The following is a 17,604-nucleotide window of genomic DNA, read 5'->3' as shown; positions in this document are numbered from 1 at the left end:
TTCTTCTCCTGCAGGACGTCAGAAACAGAAGGAAGACTTTTGCGAGAAGAAGAGGACCTCGGCTGGCGGGGGTTGGGGTCCCCCGCCAGCAAAGGCAGGCAACGGCGGGTTGGCGGCAGGAGGGGGGGTCGAGAGGGTCGTCAGCAGGGGGTCCAGGGCCAAATCTACGGGGGCCCAGGCCCCCCCTGGCCCCACGTAGCTACGCCACTGCATGCAATATGTGTAACAGACACGCTCGTGCCCCTACCCCACCCGCATATTCACCCCCTTGGAGTGATGCGCTAAGGCACTTACGCACTGCATTATAGAACAGCACTATTTATTTATTGGGATTTATTAACCGCCTTCATGAAGCGATTCACCCATAGCAGTGACTAGTGCAGTTGCAATTTTCATGGCACTTACGCATGCAAGGCACATGTATCTGCAGATACCCAGTAGCAGAGCTGCCTCTTTTTGTTTGTAACTGTGGAAACAGGACTGTGATTTAAGAAGAGCACAGTCACCCCAGTATAAGAGGTTTGGGGAGGCTAATCCTTCCCTAAACCTAGACCGGCAGACAAGAGCAAGGGCAGGACCATGTACCACTGACAGGCTATGACTGTATTGTATTGTAACATTTATACCCCGCGCTTCCCCACTTATTAGCAGGTTCAATGCGGCTTACAAATATAACAGGTTTACAAGAAACGCAAAATGGATAAACAGGTGAATATGGTATATAAAGAGGTGGACAATAAAAAGTAAGGGCAGGCACTAGTATGGTGACTGATGGGTCAATGCAGAAAGCTTGCCTTAGAGCCATGCACTGATTGCTTAACTCACCACTTCCTAATGCAAACCTAATGCTCAATTTATGTTCACTGATGTAGTAAACAGATTATATGCAAATGGGGCTGACATAGAAGAGGGTTGCAGCTCAATGTTCAGCCCTTTGCCTCCTCTTCCTCCTGCCCTGTGATCATTGAAGAGGGGAAAGCAAGGTTTACAGGTATGCTGCTGGGGGAAATGACAGAACAAGCTGAAGGTGAGGGCTGCAGGGGGGGGGGGGGGGGTGGAGAAAGAAAAAGCTAGGGCTGTTTGCCGTGGGAGAAAGATGACAGAACAAGCTGGAGGATATGCCTTGGGGGAGGGTTTTGCAGCAGGAGGAGAGAGGACACAAACAACCTGGGTTCAATTCCCACTGCAGCTCCTTGTGACCTTGGGCAAGTCACTTAACCTTCCATTGCCCCAGGTACAAAAACTTAGATTGTGAGCCCTCTAAGGACAGAGAAAGTACCTGCATATAATGTGTACAGCACTGCGTATCTCTAGTAGCGCTATAGTAATGATTAGTAGTAGTAATAGGCAAGCTGGGGGCATGAGGGATGGGATGTGTCTGCCACTGAGGGGAGGGGGGAGAGGACAGCTGATAGGTGTGCTGTGGGGGAAAATGATAACAGAGGAAGCTGGAGGTGTGTAGCACTGGTGGTGGTAGAGGGGGCAGAACAAGCTGGAGATGTGTGCTGGGGGTGTGTGCGGGGGGGGGGGGGGGTGGATAGGAGAAATCTTGGGGAGGCAGAAAATGAGGGGTTGTACTTGGAATTGGAGTGGGGAGAACTGGGGGAGGATACAGAAAGGATTGAAGGGTGGGGGGTCTGTAATACCTGAAGATTGGAGGGTGGCTAATGTTACCTCGATTTTTAAAAAGGGTTCCAGGGGTGATCTGGGAAATTACAGATCGGTAAGTCTGACATCAGTGCCGGACAAAATAGTGGAAACTATTGTAAAGAATAAAATTATCAAACACATAGATAAACATGGTTTAATGGCACAGAGTCAACATGGATTCAGACAAGGGAAGTCTTGCCTCACCAATTTGCTTCATTTCTTTGAAGGTGTAAATAAAGTGCATAAAGATGAGCCGGTTGATGTAGTGCATCTAGATTTTCAGAAACCTTTTGAGAAAGTCCCTCAGGAGAGACGCCTGAGAAATTAAAAAGCCATGGGATACAAGGCAGTGTTCTGTTGCGGATTAGGAGCTGTTTAGTGGATAGAAAACTGAGCATAAGATTAAGTGGCCTTTTCTCTCAGTGGAGGAAGGTGACTAATGGAGTGCCACACGGATCTGTTCTGGGACTGATGCTATTTAATATATTTACAAATTATCTGGAAATGGGAACAAGTGAGGTGATTCAAATTTGCAGATGACGCAAAGCTATTTAAAGTTGTTTAAAAAAAAACGCGGACTGTAAGAAATTGCAGGAAGACCTTAGGAAATTGGAGACTGGGCATCCAAATGGCAGATGAAATTTAATGTGGACAAATGCAAAGGGATTCACATTGGGAAGACTAATTCGAGTCATAGTCACCAGCACCCAAGAAAAAGATCTAGTTGTCATCTTGGACAATTGGCTTAAAACTTCTGCTCAGTGTGCAGTGGTGGCCAAAATGCACAGAATGCTAGGAATTATTAGGAAAAAGGACAGGAAATAAGACAAAGAATATTATAATGCCTCTGTATCAGTCCATGGTGCAATCTCACCTTGAGTATTGTGTTCCATTCTGGTCTCTGTATCTCAAAAAATATGTAGTGGAATTAGAAAAGGTTCAAAGAAGGGCAACCAAAATGATTAAGGGGATGTAACTCCTCTCATATGAGGAAGGCATAAGAGGTTAGGACTCTTCTGCTTGGAAAAGGCAGGGCTGAGGGGGCATATGATAGAGGTCTCCTGAATGGAGTGTAAACGTAAATTTATTATTTACTCTTTCAAAAAGTACAAAGACTAGGGGACACTCCCTTAAGTTACCTAATAATACTTTGAAAACAAATAGAAGAAAATACTTTTTCAATCAACAAATATTTAAGCTCTGGAACTCTGGAGGATGTATGTGGCAAAAGCAGCATATCTGAGTTTCAACAAGGTATGGACAAGTTCCTGGAAGAAAGGTTCGTAATCTGCTATTAAGATGGACATGGGGGAAGCCACCACTTGTCCCTCAGGTTGGTAGCGTGTAATCTTGCTACTTGTTTGGATTCTGCCAGTACTTGTGACCTGGACTGGCCACTGTTGAAAGCAGGATAGTGGGCTAGATGGACCATCGTCTGACCCAATATGGCTATTCTTATGCAGTGGCCTAGCGTCCACCCACGTAGGGATCAAGCCCACCCAACAGTAACACACTTTTAGCAGTAGCTGGTGGGGATTCCAAGCTCCACCAGCTGAAGTCTTTCCCCTGATGGTAATAAAAACGCTGCTCTCCACGATACCGGCACCTGCGCATTCTCAGTTTTCAGCACATGCCTGCTGCAGAGTGCTAAGGTGGAAAGAAACGTTTTCCCGCCAGCTGAGATATTTGTTTGGTGGTGGTGGGGGTGAAGGGAGAACACTTGGTGCCCACCCACTTCTTGTCTAGGCCCACCCAAAATCTGTTGTCTGGCTACGCCCCTGTGAGGGTAGATAGAGGGGTAAGGGTGGAGAAAAAAACGAGGGAGAGGCACAGCTGGGGATCAAACCAAGGGAGGGATCTGGGTTCTACTGAAGAGTGTGTGTGTGTGGGGGGACGGACGGACGGACGGACAGACCTGAAAAGTGATTCTGTTGGTGAGGGTCTAACAAGAGAAATGGGGAAGAGAGGATCCAGCCTATGCCAGGAAGGCGCCACTCTTATGTTAGGGGAATTCTGCAGAAAATATGTTACAAATAAAGCATGCAGAATATTGCAGATTTTTTACACTTTATGTGCTGAATTTAAATGTGTTTTACCCAGCATTCTTCCAGACTAGTAACACATAACTACAGAAACTGGAAGATGAGAACTAGTCAAGGGAGAGAGAGAGAGATCTGATGGAGAAAATAAGTAGGAAACAGAGGTAGGCAGACATGAAATGGGTCTAGGCACCTCAGAGTGAGAATAAGCAGAAAAGCCCAGAAGAAATTCAACAGTCAATGGGGCTGTGCAAGTTAAGCATGACGTTAACTGGAGGTATTGGTGATGTGTAGATAAACTCTCCCCGAATAGTCATCAAGCAGTAGAAAAAGAAAAATTGTTAAAACAAGATACATTTTTGCAACCACTGAAGGTTCTCCTGACAGTGTTGTCAACCTGGCTGATGAGTGCAATCAAATCTGTACTTGTGGACTGACAGAGCTAGCTGTTAAATAGCATTTTTTTTAATTCCAAACGGGACAGCATTCGACAGCAAAAGGTCAAAGAAAATGCAAACTTTTCCTATTAGGATTCAGGGCTGCAAAGGCAGCTCTGGCATGGGCACAGGAATGGGTCTGCAAGATATCCCTCAGGTTTGGCGGGTAGATGCTGAAGAAGTGACAGGATCAGTTTGTTGCATGTGCCTGACGGGAGGCGCTCTGGCTTTCCGGTCCTGCGGGCACCCGCCGCCGCCTTTTAAACATCGCCCGCAAACTCTCCGATTTTCCTCTATCTCGATCTCCGTAACGCTATTTTCAGAAGGCAGCGCTCGCTCTTTTTCCAGCCGCAGCCCCTTGTGGAGGTGGTGGTGGGGCGGGAGAGTGCGGGCTTGACCCAGGAGGAGTGTCGTTGTGATACAATTCATTCTGCGAGGCTGACAGAGCAGGCATTGTTCGCTCGGTAATGGGCTTGGCAGGCAGATAAGGAAGTGAGCTGTTCTCTGCATGCAGATTCCTACTGTGACCCGGCAGACCAGAGAGCTCGCAATTGCAGCTCCATGCTGGATTAACTGGAGGCAGGAGGAGGAATCTGCAGCGCTCCCCGAGCCCGGCAAATCGGCTTGGAAACCGGACAGATGGAGCCCTCGGCGGGGAAACATTTTCCGTAGCAGGTAATGGAGTGGGGGGGTTTTCCCCCCCTTTTTAATTTAATTTTACTTCTTCTGACGCCGCGTTTTAATGACTCGCTGGCTGTATCGGTTAATGAACGTGTAGTGAAAAGCTAGATCAGTGAGCAGTTCTTGTGTGCACTAGAAATCTTGCAGAATATTTCCTCTGAGCGAATTTGGAGCAGTGTAGCCACTAACATGAGAATTTGGTCAAAATCTTACTTCTTACACTTGTGACTTGTCTTTACCACACTGTTGGGAGAGGCACAACACTGGACATCACTACAGGAGGCAAATAGAAAGGGATTTACTGGCCAATGCTTCTTAGTGGGGGAGGGGGAGGGCCTGAGGTTTGTTATAAGTTATTGAGGAAGGAAGGAGTTTGCACTGATTTAAACGTTTGATCTTAATCAGTATTTCTGCGTCCCCCCCCCCCCCCCGAAGTCTGGGCTGCCTGTTAAAGTCAACTAAAAGGTACTAGTTTGGGGTAACTTCTTCAGATGTCTTTCCTGCAAGGGCAAGGCCAGATAAGAGTGGATAAAGTGATTCCCTGCAGATCTTTAGCGTCCTTTCATTTTCACCAGCAGGCAATATTAACCTGGGGGGGGGGGGGGGGGAGGAGTTGGGGAAAGGGATACAGTATGTGCTCAACACAAATCGTATAGGTACAGTTAATTTACAGTTCCAATAATTTTAATGAATACATACAAGGAATAGAAAGGAAGGGTTGGCTGCTGGGTTGAAAGGTCAGAGAGGAAGGTGAGGTTCATGCAAACTAGTGGAATGTGCTGCCTCTGAAGACCTGCCTTTTCCCAGGAGTGACACAGGATCTAGATTTATTTGGGGGAAGGGGACCAGTTTTCTTCCTCTTTGGAGCTTCCATCTCGGTGAGAGCCAAGGCTGGTACTATGAGCCTTCATTCACAGCAAACTGCTTCTGCATTTTTCAGTGCTTCCTCTCCCAACCTTCCTAGTCCAATCACTGTAGTGAGAATCCCAAGCCAGGGACTGTGCCACTGGACTTTGTCCAGAAACCTACAAGTATTGACCCTGTATCTGTCCACTAGCAATAAACATTACTCCCTCTATCCCCAGGGAAATGAACACCACCTCTGCATTGTCCCCTTTTGCAGCCCACCCCAGGGGTAGTAGACATGACAGGGATCAAATCAGGAGGCAGCACTGCCACTGAGCATTGAACTGTCTCGGGGAACCCAAGAAGAGATGGAGCAGCCAAGAAAATGAAATGGGAAGATGGAGAAAGGGGCAGAATGTGGTTTTTGAGGAACTGGGGGATTAGTGATTGGCAGAGACAGAGAAGTGGATATGGCATGGAGAAACTTCAGAGTAATTCAGCTGGAAATGGGGAACTAGTGGAGGGGGAAAGGGGAAGATGAAAGATTCACACAGAAAAAGAAAACAATTGTTTTGTACTGCATGGTAGTCAGGGGGTGGAAGAATAACCTAATGATTAGAGCAGTGGGCTGAGAACTGTTTGAATCCCACTGTGACTCTGATTTTGAGCAAGTCACTTAAGCCTCCATTACCTCAGGCGAATAGTAACATAGTAGATGACGGCAGAGAAAGACCTGTACGGTCCATCTAGTCTGCCCAACAAGATAAACTCATATGTGCCCAGCACTAGCCCCTCCTCCCAACCACTAACCCCGCCTCCCACCACCGGTGCTGCCACCCAATCTCCGCTAAGCTTCTGAGGATCCATTCCTTCTGAACAGGATTCCTTTATGTTTATCCCATGCATTCTTGAATTCCGTTACCGTTTTCATCTCCACCACCTCCTGCGGGAGGGCATTCCAAGTATCCACCACTCTCTCCGTGAAAAAATACTTTGACATTTTTCTTGAGTCTGCCCACCTTCAATCTCATTTCATGTCCTCTAGTTCTACCGCCTTCCCATCTACGGAAAAGGTTCGTTTGCGGATTGATACCTTTCAAATATTTGAACGTCTGTATCAAATCACCCCTGTTTCTCCTTTACTCCAGGGTATATATGTTCAGGTCAGCAAGTCTCTCCTCATACGTCTTGTAACGCAAATCCCATACCATTTTTGTAGCTTTTCTTTGCACCGCTTCAATTCTTTTTACATTCTTCACAAGATACGGCCTCCAAAACTGAACGCAATACTCCAGGCAGGGCCTCACCAATGACTTATACAGGGGCATCAACACCTCCTTTCTTAAGATTGGGAGCCCTCCAGGGACAGGAAACAGGAAATAAGAAATAAAGCTAAAGCTTTTTCCATACGTTAATCTTTTTTTTTTTAATGCGGGAAAGGGCTTTTATGAAACTTTGCAACAAATATATGAATGGAGAAAGTTCTACGATGTATTGTGTTGATATTGTAAGTAGTATGCTATTTCATACTTTGTATTGTTATTTAAATATTTTTACTGCTGTAATTGTCTGTTGCTTATGTTTGATTTATTCTTATTGTACACCGCCTTGAGTGAATTCCTTCAAAAAGCCAGTAAATAAATCCTAATAAATAAATAAATAAAAAGTAAACATGTGGAAAGCGTATGCCTAGCTTTATGTGATCTGTGCATTGGCATTTTTGGCAGAGTCTAATCCGAGTTGCAATGGATCTGCGCATTTTCTAAAATAGGTGAGTGCATGCCTAAAGTTCTCATCAGTGCGGGCGTAAATTGGGGTGTGAGTATTTGCTACTGTTAAGACTGGTTTGGGGAGTCTATTTTTATTTATTGATTGAATGACTGATTGATTGGGATTCACCCGAGGCTGTGTACAGCAGGTATAGATTAACATAAAACTTACAATTTTATTAACAGCATAGCAATGGTAAAAGTCACATAGGCACCTTCATTGTCTTTCTAAAATGAGCATTAAATAAGGGCTTTTTTGGATATTATGTAGGTGCCATTTTATGAAGTCAAACCTCATATGTGAGGATTTGGTTGGTGTCCAATGGTGTTGGGAATCGGACAGCTGGGAGATTCCGAAAGTGTGGTTTGCAATTCTGGCTGTAGATAGAGAAAGGAATGGTCCTGGCGGTGCTCCAGAAGAAAATATTTGTCAGGGACTAAATGTTGGAATGCAGTAGAGAGAAGGAGTGAATTTTGTTGCCCAGTGGGACTGGGAAGATTTTGATAGCATTTATTTAAACTTGATATCTCATCTTTCACAGATACATTAAAGTGAGTTACAGCACAAATCGTAAAAATCAATACAGTTTAATATATAAACATTCAATATCCTACACAAATATTACAAACAACCACAGAAATGACATCTGAATTTTACTCACCCCCATCCTTCCCAGAACCTACTGGGACATGGAAGAGAGGGGTTGTGAAGGAAGATTTTTTTGGCATATTATCAATGCAGAGGTGATATTTGAAATAAAAAACTAAGGAGAAAGGAGAAGGACTCTAGATTAGAGCAAAGGGGGACTCCAGTAGTTTAAAACTGGAAGAAGATATGGATGGATAAGGTGGAAAAATGGGGAACACGAGGGAGGACGGAAATGCAAAGTTGAAGAGCATGAAGGATGCAGAGGAGTAAAGAAGGTCGTCAGTGTCTAAGCAGACAAAAAAAGGCAATAGAGAAGTGAGCCATCAGCTATTTGTATTGTGTTCGTGCTTTGAATGTGTTACGTCGGCACAAGCACAAGTTTGATAATGAACAGTACAGCAACACCTTCAGTCTTTTCGTTATGGAGGGGCATTTTCAATATGACATTTAAATCCGACTTTGTGTCTAAGCAGACAAAGGCCATGGAGAAGTGAGCTGTCAGCTGTTTGTGTTGTGTTCATGCTTTGCATGTGTTACAGTGGCACAAGCAAAAGTTTGACAGTAAAGAGCACAGCAACACCTTCAGTCTTTTTATGTGGAGCAGCATTTTCACTATGACATTTAAATCCGAGCTGCATTTTCAATATGATGTTTAAATCTGAATTTGGATGTTTTGCTCAAAATGTTCAAAATTCAAGTGATGAATATAGTGATTTTCAAAAGAGCAAAACATTTATCCTGTTGTTTCGAAAATGGCCTTTATACAGACGTTGCTGTACTCGGTGCTTTTATCTTTCTGGACCATTTTTTAAATAAAAAAAAAAGTCCAAGTGAAAAATGCACAAAACCAAGCCATTAAGATGTAGGCGGAGCCAGCATTCTTAGTAGACTGGCCAGATAGACATCCCAGGAGAGCAGTGGGGCACCCTAGGGGGCACTGCAGTGGACTTCACATAAAAGGTCCCAGGTGTACACATATCACTGTTGCTCCCTTATATTGTATAGTGAGCCCCCAAAACCCACCAAAAACCTACTGTACCCAACTGTACACCACTATAATAGCCCTTATGGCTGCAGATGTCACCTATACGTGGGTACAGTAGGTTTTTGATGGGTTTTTGAGGGGCTCACATGTTCCACCACAAGTTTAACAGAGTAGATTATGGGCCTGGGACCCCTTCTCTACAGTGCACTGCACCGACCACTAGGCTACTCCAGGGACTTGCTGCTCTAATAGGACTGGCCATAACATCTGAAACTGTCATAGAGGCTGGCATGCACTGTTTCATTTACTTCTTTGCAGGTGGTGGGGGGGGGGGGGGTCAGTGACCACTGGGGGAGTAAGGGGGTCATGCCTTAATCCCTTCAGTGGTCATCTGGTCATTTAGGGTGCCTTTTTCAGACATAGGGCCTTGTGTACTAAGCCGTTATAGGCATGTTAGGGTTTTTAACGCACATTAACCATGCACCCATGTTAACCATGTGCACGCCTACAATATCCCTATAGGTGCCTACACGGTTAGCGCACTTCCTAATTGTAGGCGTGTTAAAAATGCTAACGAGTCTTAGTAAACGGGTCTAAACCAAAACATTTAAATTGTAGCCCAAGACATTTTTGTTTTATTCTACTATGACAAAAAAACATCCAAGTACTTAAGTAATGTCACACTGGGAAAAGACCAAGGGTCCATCGAGCCCAGCATCCTGTCCATGACAGCGGCCAATCCAGGCCAAGGGCACCTGGCAAGCTTCCCAAACATACAAATCCTGCCCCTAAAATGCTCCAACACACCCCTTTGCGATTTGAACACACCGGCAACGAACTGCATACCAAAACATTTAAAAAATGGGTTTCGAAAATAACAATTTCAACGTTTTGCCAAACAAGACGGCCAAATGCTGATTTATGCCACTTTTTAAAATGTTTTTCTCTTTTGAAAATGAGCCCCTTTGAGTAGTAGGAGTTATCAAGCAATAGAATCTTACAGCAGCTAAAGCGACAAAACTGACTGAACATCTGTGCTAGCCAGGGACTCCTCCTTTGCCTTCTAAAATAAGAGAAAAGGAAGTCCTTTAAAAACTGCATGCTATTTCAAGTGCTGGTGAAGCAATCATGTGTTTCGGAGTTATGGCAAAAGACAAAAACAAATCTTCAGCCAGGAATCAGTGGCGCAAGCAGTAAAGAAAGTTCTTACAGTAAAGTGAAATCTTAAATGTTGTAGGGAGACAGAGGGAAATGCCCTCAATCTGCCGAAAGAAAAAGGGGTTTTGCTATTAACTGTGCTTGGCATGAAATATCCAACTGATTGGCAGTTTTGTTGTTTTAAAGAGTTTATAGACTAGACAGTCTGTTTTATGTTTCACAGGTTCTTTTCCACCCCTTTCTATCCCAGTAGGAAAAAGACAAAAATGTAATATCATCAGAGCTTGCAAGTAACCCAGTACAAGAAAGGATATTTTAGGCCATTCCCAAGATTTGACAACCAGGTTCCTTGCAGTCCAGATTTCCAGTGATAAACACAGGCCACCCGATATTCAGCACTATTTAACCAGCCAGGATTGGCTCCTGGCCGATTAAATAGCAGTTAGCTGGCTATCCGCAAATAATGGTAAAAGCAGTTTGCTTAGCGGGGTTTAAAAAAGGTTTGGATAACTTCCTTAAAGAAAAGTCCATAAGCCATTATTAAAATTGACTTAGGAAAATCCACTGCTTATTTCTAGGATAATCAGCATAAAATATATTGTACTGTTTTGGGATCTTGCCAGATACTTGTGACCTGGATTGGCCACTGTTGGAAACAGGATACTGGGCTTGATGGACCTTCGGTCTGTCCCAGTATGGCAACACTTATGTACTTATGAGATAGCTGGTTATCTCCCGCTGAATATTCCCGGTCAGCGCTTAGTGGATAAACGGCTATATCGCAAATATTCAGCACATCACCAGCTAAGATTGGTGGCCAAATTGGGCCACCAAAATAGCAGGCCTATCTTTGGCCAGTTTGAACTTAACTGGCCAGTGCAGAATATTGACTTGTTTAAACAAGCCAAAAATAAACTGAATATTCAATGCCAGTCCATATTCAATGCCGGTCACTGGAAATGGCCCGGCATTGAATATCCAAGCTGAGTGCCGACCACGGAAAGCATCCCGGCTAACACTCCAACGGTCTGAATATCGGCCCCTAGGTGTACCAGGTTGTATGCTCAAAATGTAGAACTGGCCAAAAATCTCCCTCTGACCTAGTTCACTTAGCAGCTCTTCCTGTTGGAACGTATTAGAAGCTGAAGTCCAGTGTGGCTGTTTCTTTTTAGATCAAATAAACTGGAGGGGCGCTGTTTGTGGCTGAGATCCAAGTGCAGGATCTAATATCAAAGAGCCCCTGACTGTGGACCAGATGATGTAGGAAGCATTTCCAAACCTCTTACTAGAAAAGAAAAACAGCAACAAAAACCTTGCACAGTATGAAGTCTGCAGAGGCACTGACACCCAACTCTTGAGTCCTTAACTCAAAACGCACGGGGGAGGGGGGGGTCACTGCTCCCTCTCCCTGATCAGCCTGTATGAATCCCTATAAAGAGTGTTTTTCTGCAGGGAATTCTTGGTATTACACCTCAAGATTTTTCTTAATTAAAAATGATTTGCTGTCAGTCTGTTGCTGGGAATAGTGTCTCCAATTGGATTAATTTTCCACATAGCGTGACAGGAATGAACCTCGCTGCTATGCCAGGATATGTTGGATGATCTCAGTCTCTCAGATTCCCTGCTAATGCTCGCCTTCTGGAATTCATAAAGTGTCAGGCAGAATACTAAGGTATCAGTATATTATTATCTCCTGTTTATCTGCTTGATTGTAGTTAGTGCTCAACTTTTTCATTAACTTTTATGGCCCATTTCCTGCTGCCAGTGGGTCTGTGAACAGGTTCACCATGGTTTATAATTGTTTCAGGGATGTTTAGCTTCTTCCGCAGTGTCTGAACTATTTCTACCATTAGCTCTAGTGCTTAAGCCAGTGGTTCCCAAACCTGGTCCTGGAGGCACCCCAGCCAGTCAGGTTTTCAGGATATCCACAATGAATATTCACGAGATAGATTTGCATGCAGTGGAGGCAATGCATGCAGATCTGTCTCATGAATATTCATTGTGGGTATCCTGAAAACCTGACTGGCTGGGGTGCCTCCAGGACCAGGTTTGGGAACCAAAGGGGGCATGTTTTTATCCTAGGCTACACATGGTCAGTTTAAACATTTTGGGATAGATATTTAGCTACGGCTGCCAGTTTTATGCCTGGATATTCAATGCTGAGTCGTGTACGGGTTCCAGCATTGACTGCCCGATATTCAGCGCTATTTAACCAGTCTACAACAGTTAAAATTGGTAGGCTACTCTCTCGGCCTGTTTTGAAGGGAAAGATGCTTGCCGTGTGTCGACTAAATAACATAGAGTAGGATTTCTGCATTCTACACTATATCACAGGGTGCTTCTGTTATGATAAGTCAATTTTGGATCCTTAAATGGGATGTCTTATCATAAGTACATATAAGTACATAACTATTGCCATACTGGGACAAACTGAAGGTCCATCAAGCCCAGTATCCTGTTTCCAACAGTGGCCAATCCAGATCACAAGTACCTGGCAAGATCCCAAAACAGTACAATACATTTTATGCTGCTTATCCTAGAAATAAGCAGTGGATTTTCCCAAGTCCATTTTAATAATGGCTTATGGACTTTTCTTTAAGGAAGCTATCCAAACCTTTTTTAAACCCCATTAAGCTAATTGCTTTTACTACATTGTCTGTCAACGAATTCCAGAGTTTAATTACACATTGAGTGAAGAAATATGTTCTCTGATTTGTTTTAAATTTACTACTTTGTAGCTTCATTGTCTGCCCCCTAGCCCTAGTATTTTTGGAAAGAGTAAACAAGCGATTCACGTCTAGCTGTTCCACTGCACTCATTATTACCTTATCATATCTCCCCTCAGCCATCCTTTCTCCAAGCTGAAGAGCCCTAGCCATTTCAGCCTTTCCTGAAATGGAAGTCGTCCCATCCCATTTATCATTTTCATCACCCTTCTCTGTACCTTTGTGCCTGGGTTGGTTTTTCATTGAAAAGGTACTACTGCCTTTTCTTCTGTTGCAGTTTCTCCTTGGGGTGGATCTGCCTAAGTGTATGAAAAATATTTAAGTCTTGGAGATACTTATGTGAACTGGATGTCAGACTGGCTGTTCACTGAACAGATGCTAGTAAAATCTGTGTTACAGTCAAATACAGGTTATATTTATTTTTAATTTGATACGTTGCCACCTCAGCAGAGAGAGCAAGGTGGTTTCCAACAGCTAAAATAAACATATCCACTATTACATAAAGTTAAACATTAACATTCAAACACACTTGGTCCCAGGGGCGTATCTGGACTCCGGCGGTAGGGGGGGGGGCAGAGCCAAAGGGAGGGGGCACATTTTAGCCCCCCCCCCCCGCCACCGACCCCCCCCCCCCCCCCGCCATTGTCAGAGCCCCCACCGCCACCAATGACTCTCTCCACACCCCTCCCGCCGCCAACCCTCCCCCGCTGCCGTTGCTTACCTTTGCTGGCGGGGGGGCCCCAACCCCCGCCAGCCGAGGTCCGCTTCCACCTGCCGCTGCCTTAAAAACTACTTCTTCAGCCGGCGGGGGACCCCAAACCCCCGCCAGCCGCCCCGAGGTGTTTAAACTTCATCTTCGGGCTCCGTGGCCGTGCTGCTGTTGATAGGAGCTGTTGAATCCACTTCGGAGTCTGACGTCGCAGCACGTACAACGACGTCAGACTCCGAAGTGGATTCAACAGCTCCTATCAACAGCAGCACGGCCAAGGAGCCCGAAGATGAAGTTTAAACACCTCGGAGCGGCTGGCGGGGGTTTGGGGTCCCCCGCCGGCTGAAGAAGTAGTTTTTAAGGCAGCGGCAGGTGGAAGCGGACCTCGGCTGGCGGGGGTTGGGGTCCCCCGCCAGCAAAAGTAAGCAACGGCAGCGGGGGAGGATTGATGGCGGTAGGGGGGTCCAGGGCAAAATCTGCGGGGGCCCAGGCCCCTGAGGCCCCACGCAGATACGCCCCTGCTTGGTCCTTAGTATTCCATCCAAGACAGATCTTCCTATCTTGTCATCCCTCTCATTAACTTATTTGCCTAATAAAATACAAATCCACAACCAGTAGCACAATCCACAATCCACTGTTAAATGTGCAATGCTATTGCATTCTGAGTGGCAATTTCTTAACTCATTAGAATGTTGTGTAATCGATAGGCCAGAGACTTCAACTGGCCTTTTCAATATAACATCTTTGCCTCAATGTGATCAATATGATATCTTTATATATTATAAATCCCCTTAGAATAAGCTTTTCTAGAAATTAGTACAGTGTTAGCTATAAAGGGCCTTCCTGAGATCTAACACTGATTTGTAATTCCACTCTACTAACATCCTACTGTGAGATCTGCCAATCTCACAGAGACTGCAAGGTTCAATTGTTTTCTTATGGGTCCTCAAGATAAAACTATCTAAATAACCATGTTTCCTGAACTGTGTGCTTGGTCTTTCTATAATAACAGAGAATCTGGTAAGGTAATGCATAATTTTGCTAGTTGAAAAGGCCCATTCCCTAGTATTTTCCAGTCTTGACACAGCTCTCCTTGTAAAGATTAACGAGGCAGTTACTTACGGCTAGTTAGGCATGCAAAAGGAATTTAGGCACTGAACCAGATCATCCGCAAAAACCCTTTTCTTTCATGCAACAATTTAATTTAGGTCTGTCTAATAATATTAAATGGCTTTGACTAAAACACTGGGGGCTCTATTTACCAAATTGGGGTAAGACTTTGTTTGCAGTGACCTCATATTAATTGCTAAATTTAATGTACAGTAACTGCAAAACCATTGGGGGTATTTCCAGCAGTTTCCCTTTCAGTTAATGTAGAGAAACATTTTTTTCTAAAATCTAGGTTTACTCCGGTTCAAATAACACCATGCAGTTAGCTAAACCTTTTCAGCAGATGTCATTGTAGACAATACGCTGAAATCTTCTGCCCAGAATGCAGTGGCGGCCAAAATTGCAAACAGGATGCTAGAGATTATTAGGAAAAGGATGGAAAATAAGATGAAGAATGTTATAATGCCTCTTTATTGCTCCATGGTGCGACCTCACCTTGAGTATTGTGTGCAATTCTGGTCACCATATCTAAAAAAAAGTATTGTGGAATTAGAGGTTCAAAGAAGGGTGACCAAAATGATAAAGGGGATGGAAATGAGGGGACTTGATATACTGCATTTCTGTGGTATTTTGCAACTACATTCAAAGCGGTTTACATATCTTCAGGTACTTATTTTGTACCAGGGGCAATGGAGGGTTAAGTGACTTGCCCAGAGTCACAAGGAGCTGCAGTGGGAATCGAACTTACTTCCCCAGGATCAAAGTCCACTGCACTAACCACTAGGTTACTCCTCCACTAGCAGCAGCCCATGTAGAAGCCTGCCCTTGCAGATCAGCAGTGCGGCCACACAGGCTTCTGTTTCTGTGAGTCTGATGTCCTGCACGTACGTCCTGCAGAAACAGAAGCCTGTGCAGCCGCGTTGCTGATCTGCAAGGGCAGGCTTCTACATGGAATGTTGCTAGTGGAATAGCAACATTCCATGTAGAATCTCAAATAGTAGCAACAGAATCTCCAATAGTAGCAACATTCCATCTAGAATCTCCAATAGTAGCAACATTCCATGTAGAATCTCAAATAGTAGCAACAGAATCTCCAATAGTAGCAACATTCCATGTAGAATCTCAAATAGGGAAAGGGAAATGGGACTTGATATACTGCCTTTCTGAAGTTTTTGCAACTACATTCAAAGTGATTTACATATATTCAGGTACTTATTTTGTACCTGGGGCAATGGAGGGTTAAGTGACTTGCCCACAGTCACAAGGAGCTGTAGTGGGAATTGAACCCAGTTCCCCAGGATCAAAGTCTGCTGCACTAACCACTAGGCTACTACTTATCATTTCTATAGTGCTACAAGGCATACGCAGCGCTGTACACCAAAAAGCAAAAAAGTCAGTCCCTGCTCAAAGAGCTTACAATCTAGATACTCCTCCACTCTAAGGCTAAAGAGGTTAGGGATCTTCAGCTGGAAAAAAGAGAAGACTGAGGAGGAATATAAATGAGGTCTACAAAATCCTGAGTGGTGTAGAAAGGGTGAAAGTGAATCGATTTTTTACTCATTCAAAAATTACAAAGACTAGGAGACACTCAATGAAGTTACATGGAAATACTTTTAAAACAAATAGGGGGAAATATTTTTTCACTCAACTAATAGTTAAGCTCTGGAACTCGTTGCCAGAGGATGTGGTAACAGCAGTTTGTGTATCTGGGTTTAAAAAAGGTTTGGGCAAGTTTCTGGAGGAAAAGTCCTTTGTCTGCTATTGAGACAGACATGGGGGAAGCCACTGCTTGCCCTTGGACTGGTAGCAAGGAATGTTGCTACTATTTGGCTTTGTGGCAGTTACTTGTGACCTGGATTGGCCACTGTTGGAAACAGGATACTGGGCTAGATGGACCATTGGTCTGACTCAGTATGGCAATTCTTATGTTCATAACTGCACTATGTTGCCTGCCACCTTAAGTCAATGGGATTCTTTTACTAAGCTGCAATAAAAATAGGCCTTACTTGCCCCTTACTACTACCACCACTAATAGCATTTATATAGCGCTACCAGACGCACGCAGCGCTGTACATTTGACATGGAGAGACAGTCCCTGCTCAAAGAGCTTACAATCTAGGTAACATACAGTAAACTGCAGATCTTTCCTGTGCACTAGGGTCCTTTTTAGTGTGTCCATAAAAACTCCAATTTTCTATTTTGTCCATTAATGGCTGAGTGTTGTTGTCATTAACACAAAGCCCCCTTTTTTTTTTTTTGTAAGTTTCAACAATTATTTTTGTGAGGAAACAACAAGACAGAATATCTTACATTCAATCATAGTTTACAGAGAAAGGAAAACGCTGCTGTAATCAACATTAGAGGTAAAGAGAGATAATTAGTCTCCCAGTTTTTTTATTTCTCCCCACCCCCCATCCCCAAACCAAATGAAACTATTATCACCTTCAGCCTGGTTTCTTATGGCTTCCGGTGATCTGAAAATGAAAGGTAGAGCATCATTAAGGATAAGACATTCTAAACTTGAGAACTAAGTGCCACTGATCTCTGAATCAAGTAGGCAGTGTTCAAAATACGTCTCCTGCCCCGTGGTGTCATGTGTTGAATGTAACTATCCCAAATCATTAAAAAAGCGTTTTTTTACGCTGAAAAAAGCTACGCGCCTCCCAAGCCTCCCAAACAAGTAATTGATGGACCTGATTTCTCCATTTCCAATAAGCAGCAAGTTCAAGAACCGTCCATGACTGCAAAATGTATTTGTGGTCTACTCTTTAGCTTCATATGTTTTTGTTGCTATCAGATAATTATGGTGCAGTTTTTGAAAATTCAGAAAACAGAAGAAAAATTT

General features: G+C 44.1%; 1 protein-coding gene across 1 annotated transcript in view; it reads left to right on the top strand.

Annotated features, from left to right (window-relative positions):
* Nucleotides 1–4,519: 4,519 nt before the first annotated feature.
* The window catches only part of PAG1 (phosphoprotein membrane anchor with glycosphingolipid microdomains 1), a 142,903-nt gene continuing 129,818 nt past the window's right edge, over nucleotides 4,520–17,604 (top strand). The window contains exon 1 of the mRNA XM_030215908.1: nucleotides 4,520–4,801. The gene's annotated coding sequence lies outside the window, so the exon portion shown is untranslated. The remainder of the gene's footprint in view (nucleotides 4,802–17,604) is intronic.

This window comes from Microcaecilia unicolor, chromosome 1 (genome assembly GCF_901765095.1).
Source record: "Microcaecilia unicolor chromosome 1, aMicUni1.1, whole genome shotgun sequence".
Taxonomy (NCBI): Eukaryota; Metazoa; Chordata; class Amphibia; order Gymnophiona; family Siphonopidae; genus Microcaecilia; species Microcaecilia unicolor.
The sequence above is the reverse complement of the archived record's forward strand: the minus strand, read 5'-3'. Positions and strand labels throughout refer to the sequence as shown.